The sequence below is a fragment of the Platalea leucorodia genome, assembly GCF_965183815.1.
Source record: "Platalea leucorodia genome assembly, chromosome: 2".
Classification (NCBI taxonomy): Eukaryota; Metazoa; Chordata; class Aves; order Pelecaniformes; family Threskiornithidae; genus Platalea; species Platalea leucorodia.
This window is the reverse complement of record NC_138824.1, coordinates 33649-45397: the sequence shown is the minus strand read 5'-3', so window position 1 is coordinate 45397 and position 11749 is coordinate 33649. Positions and strand designations below refer to the sequence as shown.

The 11749-nt window shown below is 57.1% G+C and overlaps 1 long non-coding RNA gene across 1 annotated transcript; it reads left to right on the top strand.

Moving 5' to 3' along the window:
- Window positions 1–9355: 9355 nt before the first annotated feature.
- Window positions 9356–11409, top strand: LOC309602392. Its single transcript, XR_014230653.1, has 3 exons — window positions 9356–9458; window positions 10793–10891; window positions 11278–11409. It is a non-coding gene; the product is annotated as an uncharacterized lncRNA (long non-coding RNA).
- Window positions 11410–11749: the final 340 nt, after the last annotated feature.

Here is an 11749-nt window from a genome sequence, read left to right as displayed (position 1 = left end):
GTTTGATCAGATCAGCTTTCTTTGCAGCTCCTCCCGGGGTCTTGCTGTTTGCTTCCAATTGTGTAAAACGCACCCGAGAGGAGATTTCTTTAAGATCATTTCCCCTTTAGAAGTTGCAGTTCCCATTTTAAAAACAAGACACAAAACAATTTAAACCAAGCTTTTTATAACACCACCACACAATTACAAACTCTTAGCGCAACAAACACACAAAAGCACCCAGTTACAGTCGCAACCGTATTCAGCATTCAAATTCGCAGATCAGACAAACTCCCCAGCCTCGGTTTCTGGAAGGAGACCTATCCTTCAGTTTGCATCCAAGGGGGCTTTCCCTTTGCCCCAGGGATACAGCCCAACCCTGCGCAGCTTTCGCTAGGACTGATGGGCAGGCAACAGAAAATAATGCTGAAAGAATGCCTTTACCTTATTGCCGGTCCTTGCTCAGAGCTCTTCGGTCCGGGGATCGGAGGTTCTCCCCGAGAATCCCTTGGTGCCGGACGGAGGTCCTACGATCCCTCGGATCTGTTGATGTTCAAGAGCAGTGTCCCACCTGGGGTGCCAAAATCTGTTACAGAAAGCAGCAAAATAATTCACTCTCTAAAACTTAATTTTGGCGTTTTAGAAAGCAGGCATTCTTTATTGCGGTGCTGGGCAGCACTGGGGATCATTCCACCATGACGGCTCTGACAGCTCGATAAACTTTCAGTAATTACATATGATGAAATCATACACATTCATAGGATTTCTGAGAATTTGTTTACATAAACATGGGATTTCCTGGAACTTATTAACATATGTAAATGTCCGATCTGCATGCGCAGTCGCCTTCTGTGGTGGTCTTCAGGCGATCTTTGGGGTCTTCAGATGAAGGCTCGTAGTCTTCTTCACTGTGTTCGCTGACTGACCTTTACTTCTGCACAAACTCGGTTCTGGGATCACATATACGATGTCCTTCAAGGTCGGTTTGTTCTGGTCTAGTGGCCATTTTGCACCTTTCTTACTTTATGGTTCTGCACATCTGCTCTCCCAAGGGCTAGCTGTCTAAAGGGGGATTATTCAGGAGCTTCTTATCTTACAAGTGTCCTAACTATTCACAAAGATTTACTTTTGTTTGGTTACACCTGTTGTGCAATGATTCTAACAACTTGAATTGATAGCTTCTATCTATATTCGCAGGTATCAAGACCACCAACATCCACCGCAGGGCTGGTACACGTAACCCAAAGCACAGTGCAGCTGCGTAGCGCGTGAGAGACAGAGGTTACGTGCCTAGGAAGCCTTGTCTCATAAGAGCTGCAAGACACCCACATTTCCTCTTAGGTACAGGACAGCTGAGTGACCGGAGTTACAGAAGAGGAAGGGAGAAGAGAAGGAGAAAGAAGCGTCTGAACTGGCCAATTCTCCCGGCAGCGCCGAGAGCGAGAGCTGCGGTGGGTGCCAGGCCCTCCCTGCCGCTCCCCTGGCCCCCTCTCTTTTGCACGCTGCTGTGATCCATAGCGGTCTGCGAGTACAAGGTACGTCCGCGATGCGTGTCCGTGTTTTTCCTAAGGCGCTTGTAGTACGGACTTCAAAGTTAACGTCAAGAATGTGCCGGCTCTCCTTCCTTCTGTAGTTTTTCTAGGAACTGTTTTAACGCAGATACTAAAAGTCAAAGAAGGTCTGCGCTGGAGCGTGTTAACGCCTGTGCAGAATCGGCTTCCCTCCGTTTATTTTGCCTTCCTGAAAGCGCAATCTTGTGTTTCTGTGCGCTTACTAGGAAATGCTATTGGGAAAATAATTGTGTCGTAAAAGAGGGAAGACAATGTTTGTGAGAGTTCAGGCGTTCGGAAGAAACAGGCTTTGTTTTTGTCATAAAAGCTGTGTGCTTTTTCAGTCAATAAGTTTTTAAAATATCTTACAGTAGGTCTTGAAAAGCTTACTGCGATACTAGCGTCCGTACTAAAAGCGATCAAGGTCCAAGGAGAGACGTGGACAAAAGAGGAGGAATCGGCGTCGCTTTCCCGAGAAGCATTGCCAGCCTTGTAAGTAGCGACAGCGAGTCCTGACGTGGTTTCGGTGAGTTACTGCTTCGGCAGCATCCTTTTTTCTTAACCTACAGCGTGTGATTTCTTACTTCAGCTGGAAAGAGATTTTCCAGAATGGAAATCTTTCTCATTCAAAGAAGTTGTGTTTTATGAGCTCCCCATCAGAGTGGGGATCTTCAGAGATGATGCGCTTGGCAGTGGAAGTCAGCAGCAGCAAGACTTTCCACTCTCTTAAAAAAAAAAAAAAAAAAAAAAAAGTCCGTTTGCTTCCAAAGACCCGAGCACAGCACGTCTTCCAGAAGTTGATGGCATCGCTGGTTCTCAGTTGCAACAGCCGAGATGTCATCAACACGCGTTCCTCTGCATGCTTCGGCGCAGCCAAAAGCGTTAGCAAATCTGCCGGTCCTTTTTGGTAGCCTTACGCGTTGCAGCCCCGGGGACTGGATTCTGCCCCCAAAGTAAAACCGTATGGGGGATCTCTTCTGTCATGGATTTTTCTCTCCTAGATGTAACTTTAGGAAAAAAAAGTTAAAATCGGATCTACAAACTGCCTTGCGTTGTTTCAGCTGTAACTGCCAACTAGCTGTGGCGTACAATTGCTTAGGTGTGTTTAAGCAGTTAGGTATTTGTTCTGAACGTTGACCAGGAGAGGCAACTGAACGTTACGGGGTGTTTTCCCCCCCGCTCTTTTGACGGAGTGCTCTGAAGTACTTTCTGTCTGGCTTTCAAGGGTGCGTTTCCCTGGCAGTTCAGCAGCATCTCTCTTGGGCGGCGCGGCTGGCCAGATGTCGCTCCTAATGACGTAAGGCGCAAAAAACCCCTGGTCAAATGATAACTGCGTATCTTGGAGACAGATAATCTACTGGTATCGATTCACAGCTGTGCAAGTTAAATTAACGCCAAAGGAAAATCCAGTCCTTCTCCAGCAGAAGTATTTTTATTGGATGTTTATAAACACACGCACAGCTTTTTTAGTATGAAGCGAATTGCTGCGATTTGTCCTTTGCTTTTCCTTTTCCCCTCGAAAGCGTTACGCTTCGCTTCCAGCTTTGTGGACCGAGCCAGCAAGATGTGCAGCAGCAGCTGCGAGGGCCGTAGCTGTTGCGGCGGACCTGTAAGCGTAGATTCTGATTGCGGTACGCCCTCGTCCTGCAGCCTCGCAGGGTCGTCTCCCTGCAGCCGTGCCGTAAGGAAGGGGTGAGACGTTTTCCAACGCCGGCAAGAGCGTGTGCTTGTATGCGAAGAACATGTTCGGAATCGTACCGGTTAGTCTTAATGCTGATGGGAAGCGTTCAGGTCGCTCTAGCTTTTAAAGGATGTCTTGTATTTGGAGCTGACCTGCTTACCTCGAATCCTCCTTGAGCTCAACTGCTCTCCTCTCCCTTGCTCTGACTGAATTCCTCTACTCGCTGCTGTGCTATTTTTTTCACATGCTGAAATATCGCTTGGGCTTTTTGTTTTTCAGGTGTCTTGTTGCAAGCGTCTCGTGATGCTCGCTAGGTACCCCCTGGCCCAGGTTGGCCTGCCTGTCGTGAAGCGTCCCGAGGGTAAGGGGCCGGCCCCGTGCCTGGAGGCTCCCGGCTCTGTCTCCGGCGGGTGCCCCGCGGGTGCGGCAGCGAGGGCTGCGTGGTGGGGCGAGTCCCGGGCCAAGAGGGAGCGGGGAGGTTCGTTGCCCCGGGGAGCCCGTCCCAGCGCGGGAACGGAGGGGGAGCACGGCAGAGCAGAGCCTGAGCGAGAGGTGCGGCACCGTCCCCCGGCAGGCTCCCCCCGCGGCGTGGGGCAGCCGCCGGCTTGCGGGCCGGGTCCGGGGGGGGGCTGCAGCCGTTTGGGGGGGCTGCCCCCATTTTATTTTTCTGGCGGAGCTCCCCTTTTTGGGGGGGCGCCTACATATGTAAATGGCATTATTAAAGTAGCTGTTTTCCTTGTTCTGTGCCTTTTTGGGGGGGGGTGATTAAAAAGTGTGGAGGGGCCTGGGGGGTGATGATGTCATTTGGGGCCCCCCAACGTCACGGGGGGCGGGGGCGTGATGATGAAACAGAGGAGCAGGTGAGTGGGGGATGAAGGTGTCACGGGGAGGTTTCCCCCCAGAGAAGGGGGGTCACAGTCCCAAAATGCCTGAAAACTCGTGTGTGTGTGTGATTAACCATGTGAAGAACTGGAAATACGGGTGCGAGGCATTGCAGTAGAGAAAAATCTCTCGCCTTTATATATATATATTGAAAAATAATATTCGTTTTTATGTGTGTGTATATATATATGTAAAAGGATTTCAAAATACAAACCTGTACCTGCTATGTTATAGAAATTATTAAAAAATCTCAATGGAGATAGATAGGGTTTTAAAATAAAAAAGAACTTGTCTCTATGTTAAGAAATAAAGGAGTTTAAAATGCAAAAAGAGATGATGTAGGTGAAGGAATTTAAACCAGAAGTCAGTCTGGATAGGTAGAAGTACCTACGCTTACCCTGTGTCACCGAGTAAGCCTAAGTAGGTATCCCGTGTAATCGAAGTAAAGGTTCTATGGAAGTGTAAACAGATAACTAAGTCTAAAGAGGTAGGATTGTAAGTAGATACCGAAGTCTAAAGAGAGAAGTCGAAGATATCAAAGTGTCAAAATATGCAAGTCCAAGAGCAAAATATCCAATATCCAAGAGCAACACAGTTTGGGGCTCCCAGGAAAGCTGAATCCGCCTGGATTTGTGCAGCTGGAAAGCAAGCACAAACACACCGCACACGCACACGCACACACTCACACCCCCCCCGCCCCCCCGCATTTTAACGCAGAAAACCAAAAATGACCCATTGTTATGATGTGGAAAAGCGCCGGAAAACCCCAGAACTGAATATTTTGGAAAAGCAGAAACCCCCAAGTTTTGTATGACGTAAAAGAAAAAACAAAAAAGAAGAACAACAACAAACAAAAAAACCCCAAACGAAAAACCGGCGCCAATTTGGGCCAAATCTGGGGTGAACCGCGGGCGGTTTGAGGGGCATTGCTGGGGATTATCTGGCGTGGATTCCTTCTCCGGAGCGGAATATCCGTTGCGGGTTATCCCAGGTGAGTTATCTGCTGTGGATTATGCCGGGTGGACCCCCTGGTGTAGGTCATCCCCACCCGTGTCCCCCCGTGCACCTTTGTACCCACACATAGCCGCCGTCCGTCCGTCCGTCCGTGTCCGTCTCCTCCCCCCTGTCCTCCTCTGCGTGTCTCTCCGCCCTCCCGAGTGCTCTCCACCCGAACGTCCCCCCACACAAGGTTTTTCCCCCCGTGCGGGTTTTTTTTTTTTTTTTTTCCCTGGGCCGTGCCCCCCGCGTCCCCTGCCCTCCAGTCTCGCGCCCCCGCTCCCCTGCTCCACCCCTCCCCTAACCCCTTTGCTTCTGGACCCCCAGCTCCGCACGGGCCACGGGCAGCCTGGGGAGCTTCACCCCGAGCCGTTCCTTTCCCCCCTGGGCAGCAGCGGTTCTGCCGCTGCTACAGGCAGGCGCTTTCTGGACGGGCGAGGGGCTGGGACGACCGGAGGCTGCCGCACGCTCCGGTCCGAGCGAGACGCTGTTCCCGGGGGACCTGGCGCAGGGAAAGGCGAGGGACTCTCCGCGCTGCCGGTGGCTCTTCAGAAGGGAACCGCGCTCTGGTTTTAGCGGCAGAAGGTGTCGGTCGGGCAGCCGCGTAGCACCGTGCTGAGCGACGGGGCAGGCGTCTGGCTTGTTGGAGTCCAGGCGTGTTTCTCGCCTCGCAGTCTCGATGCCAAAACAAGCAGGGGGTTCAGGTTCCCAAAGCCTTTGGACGTGGGGGCAAGACGACAGCTAGGTCTCTAGCAGCACGGTATTTCAGCCGTGTTGCTTGCTGCAAATGGCTTGCAGGCCAGGAGATGTTGAGAGGGGTCTGAAACAAAGAAAGGGAGCGTGGAAGTGGTTGTTTGAAGGCGGCAAATGAGGCAGCCGAAGGAAGCGAGCGGCTCAGCTGCCTTGGTGGACCAGCCCCTCCAGCCTCCCGAGTCTGGCGCGCCGCAGGCGGTCAAAGCGCAGGCGCCGCGCTCGCCGGCGGGAGCGGCAGGGAGCGCAGAGCTGCGCTGCCGTCCAGAGCGGCGAGGGAACCGGCAGGGCTCTAGGGCCATCTGGTGCGGCCAGCCGACGGGCCTCTTTGCTTTCCCTGTTTCACGTCTAATTCCTTTGCGTGCCGCAGGGCAGGGTGGTAAGTAACATCGCGCAGGTCTTATTTAAGTGGCAAGCCCTGCGCGGGAAGCCCGGGGCGGCGCAGGATGAGCGGAGGGCACCGCGGCAGAGCCCGAGGGTCACCGGCGTATCGCTCGCTCGCAGATCGCGCGCTTGCCGGCGGTCTGCTCGCGTGCACCGCTTCCTGATAATCGTAGCTGCCCCTCTCACACAAAGCAGCTTTCAGTATCTCCTCGCGTGCCTTCAGGATGTCATCAGTGTCGCTTTTTTTTTCTTTTTTTTTAATAAAATCTCTCCAGGGTCTGTTGGCTCGCTGGTGTCACTCTCCCACCCCTGATGCCACCTGCAGATGAATCCAGCAATCCCGGGGGCTTACTCTGGGGGCAAAAAAGCCGAGCCAAGGCAAAGGTATTGACCAGGTTCCCTGCGCTGCTTCCCCCGGCTGGGTCCTGGGGTGAGGGGCGCGGAGAGAAAGGGCCAGCAGCCCCTGCGAGCTGTCAAGCGCAGAGGACTGAAATGCTCGAGCCGCTTGGGTGCTTTTTGGGGGCGAGGCAATGGCTCTGGCTGCGTGGGCTGTGAGCGGGAGCAGGGGCAGAGAAGGGCGAGGCTTGTGGCCCCCCCCCCCCCGTCAGGCGGCGGCGGCTGCGGGCGGCCCAAGGCGGGCCGGGGTGCGAGTCCTTTGTCCCCGCGGGGAGCGCTCGGAGCGCGGGGCTCGGTGTGGTGCTGCCGCCTGGCGTCCAAAAGCGGGTACTGCAGCTCGGGTGGCGCCCGGGGGCGGTGGGGCGTTTTGGCCGTGCCTCGGTGCTGCCGCCTGGCGTCCAAAAGCGGGTACTGCAGGCCGGGAGCCGCGCAGGGGCGGTGGCGTGCACGTGATCCCCGGTGCCGGTGGCCGGTACCGGGCATGCGACAGCGCGGCGCCCGCGGGGCGATGCCGCCGCAGCCGTTGCTGCCTCCCGGTAAGGAAGCGCCGCTCTCGCCGCCCGGGAGGTGCTGGCTGCTGCTGGCACGGCTGCCTCGGCCTCCGCTGCAGCCCCGCCCCGGCCCACGCCCCCGTCCTGGTGTGGAGCGGCCCCGCCCCTAGGGACGGGCCCCGCCCCTGGAGCTCCCCGGCAGGGGAAGGGCACCACCCCTAGCGACAGGCCCCGCCCCTGGAGACCACCCCGTGCGGTGTGTCAGGGCGGAGCTTAGCCGCGGGGGGCGGAGCCTTGCGGTGGTAAGGCGGAGCTTTGCCATGTGAGGGCGGAGCTTCACCGGCGCATGCGCGGTGCGTAGGGGGCGGAGCCTTGCCGCGGGGGGGGGCGGAGCTTTGCCCTGAAGGGCGGAGCTTTGGCCGAGCATGTGCGCTGTGTCGGGGGCGGAGCTTAGCCGCGTGGGGCGGAGCCTTGCGGTGGTAAGGCGGAGCTTTGCCGCGTGAGGGCGGAGCCTCACCGGCGCATGCGCAGTGCACGGGGGGCGGAGCTTTGCAGTGGGAGGGCGGAGCTTTGCCCTGAAGGGCGGAGCTTTGGCCGAGCATGCGCGCTGTGTCAGGGTCGGGGCTTAGCCGCGGGGGGCGGAGCCTTGCGGTGGTAAGGCGGAGTTTTGCCGCGTGTGGGCGGGGCCTCAGCAGCGCATGCGCAGTGCATGGGGGGCGGAGCTTTGCAGTGGGAGGGCGGAGCTTTGCCCTGAAGGGCGGAGCTTTGGCCGAGCATGCGTGCTGTGTCAGGGGCGGAGCTTAGCCGCGGGGGGCGGAGCGCTGCCGTGTGAGGGCGGAGCTCCACGGGCGCATGCGCGCTGTGTTGGGGCGGAGCTTTGCGGCGTGGGGCGGAGCCTTGCCGCGGGGAGGGCGGAGCTTCGCTGGCGTATGCGTGCTGTGTCGGGGGCGGAGCTTAGCCGCGGGGGGCGGAGCGTTGCGGTGGTAAGGCGGAGCTTTGCCGTGTGAGGGCGGAGCTCCACGGGCGCATGCGCGATGTGTCAGGGCGGAGCTTTGCCGCGTGGGGCGGAGCCTTGCCGCGGGGAGGGCGGAGCTTCGCTGGCGCATGCGTGGTGTGTGCAGGGCGGAGCTTTGCTGCAGAGGGCGGGGTTTGCCGCGGGGAGGGCGGAGCTTCGCCAGCGCATGCGCGGTGCGTCGGGGGCGGGAATGGCGCGGTGGGCGGAGGTTCCCCGCGCGGAGGGGCCGGGGTGAGCCCGGGGCGGAGCGGAGCGGAGCGGTCGTTGGGCTGCGGCTGCAGGCAGCGAGGAGGTGAGCGGGGAAAGCCCCGAGGAGGGCGGCGGGAGGCACGGAGCGGGGAGGGTGCGGTGCCGTGTGGGAGCCGGGCGGGCGGAGCTTCCTGGAGCCGGTCCGGGGGGGGCGCCGCGCCGCGCCGCTGAGCTCCGGGGCCGGGCGGTGGGGGGGCGCCGCGCCGAGCCGCTGAGCTCCGGGGCCGGGCGGCGGGGAGGCGCCGCGCCGAGCCGCTGAGCTCCGGGGCCGCGCGGCGGGGGGGGCGCCGCGCCGAGCCGCTCCGCTCCGGGGACGGGCGGCGGGGGGGCGCCGCGCCGAGCCGCTCCGCTCCGGGGCCGGGCGGCGGGGGGGGCGCCGCGCCGAGCCGCTCCGCTCCGGGGCCGGGCGGCGGGGGGGGCGCCGCGCCGCGCCGAGCCGCTCCGCTCCGGGGCCGGGCGGCGGGGGGGCGCCGCGCCGCGCCGAGCCGCTCCGCTCCGGGGCCGGGCGGCGGGGGGGGCGCCGCGCCGCGCCGAGCCGCTCCGCTCCGGGGCCGCGCGGCGGGGGGGGCGCCGCGCCGCGCCGAGCCGCTCCGCTCCGGGGGCCGCGCGGCGGGGGGGCGCCGGGTCGGTGCCGGTGGGGGGGCGCCGGCCGGAGCCGGTGGCGGGGGCTGCCCGGAGCCGTGCTGGGGGCTCGGCGGGGCTTCCACTTGCAGCGGTGGCGTGGGGAACGGTGTCCCCGCAGGGTCAAAAGCAGGGAGGGCTGCGTCTCGCGGCATTTTGGAGCCCGGGGCTTTTGGTCGGCCACGTTGGTTCCCCGGGCCATGCCGGCAGGTGTAGTTTCTATGGTCGTGGCTGCCGGGCAAACCGCTTCTCTTTTGCCTCCTCCTTTCCAGTGTCACCTTCTGCGTCCCGTGCAGAAAATCCTGCGTGCTTGATTCCGCTCGCTGCTCAGGTAATGGCGCGTCTGGGGCTGCGGGAGCGGGGAGAAACACTTGCCGGTTCAAGGACGCCACGGGTGCGCCACATCAAAGCCAGAGGAAAGGCAAATCTGCTGCCCGTGCAGAAAAGCCGAGGACAAACTGCAGGTAAGAGAGCGCACCTCGTTCCTGCAGTGCTCCCTTGGGAGTTACGGATGTTTGCCTTCCAGGCAAAAGAACAGACTTTGCTCTAGGAGAAATGAAGAGCTGCCTGTTCCCTTCTTTAGGGTCCGGTGTTTCACTTCTGGTTGGTCGTGCTAATTGGATGGGCGAGCTGGAAATAGCCTTTTGTTTTGATACGCAGAAGTAAATTGTTAGTAATACGCGGTGTCAGTAGAGTTCATTTTTGAGCACCTAGGTGCCAGTGGAAACGTAAGGAATGAAGCTCGATGGGAACTGATACTTAAATTTAGTTTTCCGTGATTTTTCTCTGCCGTTCGGGCGTGGATGGCACGGTGTCCTGTGGCTCGGTCCACGTTCTGTTCCGTGGAGCCTTCGGTCTAGGACTTTGAAGTAAGGAAGTTTGTCCTTCCAGAAAAGGGCTAGTCGCTCCTAGGATTGAGGTGTGGACTTGCAGAGTCTCTTAGGCACGTGCTCGGAATTGGAGGCGAATTTCACTTGATGTTGCTGCTGTTTGTCTTCACTTTCCTTCCTTTCCCCACGGCTCCATCAGGAGCGGGAGCTCTGAATCATCATTTTGTTTTCAGTCTCAAACACGTTTTTTTACCCAAGGAGGTGCTACGTTTAGAAGTTAATGAGTTTTGTCACAAACGCGTCGGTCGATGCGATTGCGTTGCGATTGTTAAAACCCGCAAAATAACACCAGTCTTACGGATCTGGCCTATTTCTTCCGAACACGGATTCGTCACGTGCAAATCGGGATACAGGTCGTCTGCGCTTCGTGCTGAGACAGGGATGAGCTCCCAAAGGCAAAAAATACAAGGTCGTGGGGGTTGGTTTTGTTTGTATTTGGGGGCGGGGGGGGGGGTGGATTTAAAAGAAAAAAAAGAGCGCAGTGTTGACTGGTGGCAGCCTGCAGGGCTCTTTTGCTGCCCGACCTCTCCTTTTCCTCTCTTGAACTCCTCTTTCGTGGCTGTAATTGTCGTTTGGAGAAGTTCAGAAGAGCGGTTCAGTGACTTGCCTGGGTCCGTGTGCCAGTAATACCGGGAAGGGAAGCGCTTGAACCGGTAGCAAATCAAGTTGGCTACAAGCAGAGGTTCTGAAGGAAGAACAACGATAACGGGAAGCAAATAGCAAGTTCCCAAAAAATGGGCGCGCGTCAAACGCATCCGAGTTTTACGGCCAAATGTTGTTTGGCAACATGTTCCAAACGGCTATTTTTTCCTTCCCTCGGTTGTAGTCTTTGCAAAACTTCACAAAACCAGGAAGCTTGGGACTCCTACCCAGCTTTATGCTACGGGTTTTTTTTTTTCCTCTCTCAGCAGAGTGTCAGCTGCCGCCGTTTCACCGTGGTCGCCCTTTCTTCTGCCGTGAAAGTGCAAGACGGACGGAAAGGCTCCATAGCGGTCTGCGAGTACAAGGTACGTCCGCGATGCGTGTCCGCGTTTTTCCTAAGGCGCTTGTAGTACGGACTTCAAAGTTAACGTCAAGAATGTGCCAGCTCTCCTTCCTTCTGTAGTTTTTCTAGGAACTGTTTTAAGGCAGATACTAAAAGTCAAAGAAGGTCTGCGCTGGAGCGTGTTAACGCCTGTGCAAAGTCGGCTTCCCTCCGTTTATTTTGCCTTCCCGAAAGCGCGATCTTGTGTTTCTGTGCGCTTACTAGGAAAGGATATCGGGAAAACAATTTTATCCTAAAAGAGGAAAGACAATGTTTGTGAGAGTTCAGGCGTTCGGAAGAAACAGGCTTTGTTTTTGTCATAAAAGCTGTGTGCTTTTTCAGTCAATAAGTTTTTAAAATATCTTACAGTAGGTCTTGAAAAGCTTACTGCGATACTAGCGTCCGTACTAAAAGCGATCAAGGTCCAAGGAGAGACGTGGACAAAAGAGGAGGAATCGGCGTCGCTTTCCCGAGAAGCATTGCCAGCCTTGTAAGTAGCGACAGCGAGTCCCGACGTGGTTTCGGTGAGTTACTGCTTCGGCAGCATCCTTTTTTCTTAACCTACAGCGTGTGATTTCTTACTTCAGCTGGAAAGAGATTTTCCAGAATGGAAATCTTTCTCATTCAAAGAAGTTGTGTTTTATGAGCTCCCCATCAGAGTGGGGATCTTCAGAGATGATGCGCTTGGCAGTGGAAGTCAGCAGCAGCAAGACTTTCCACTCTCTTAAAAAAAAAAAAAAAAAAAAAAAGTCCGTTTGCTTCCAAAGACCCGAGCACAGCACGTCTTCCAGAAGTTGATGGCATCGCTGGTTCTCAGTTGCAACAGCCGAGATGTCATCAA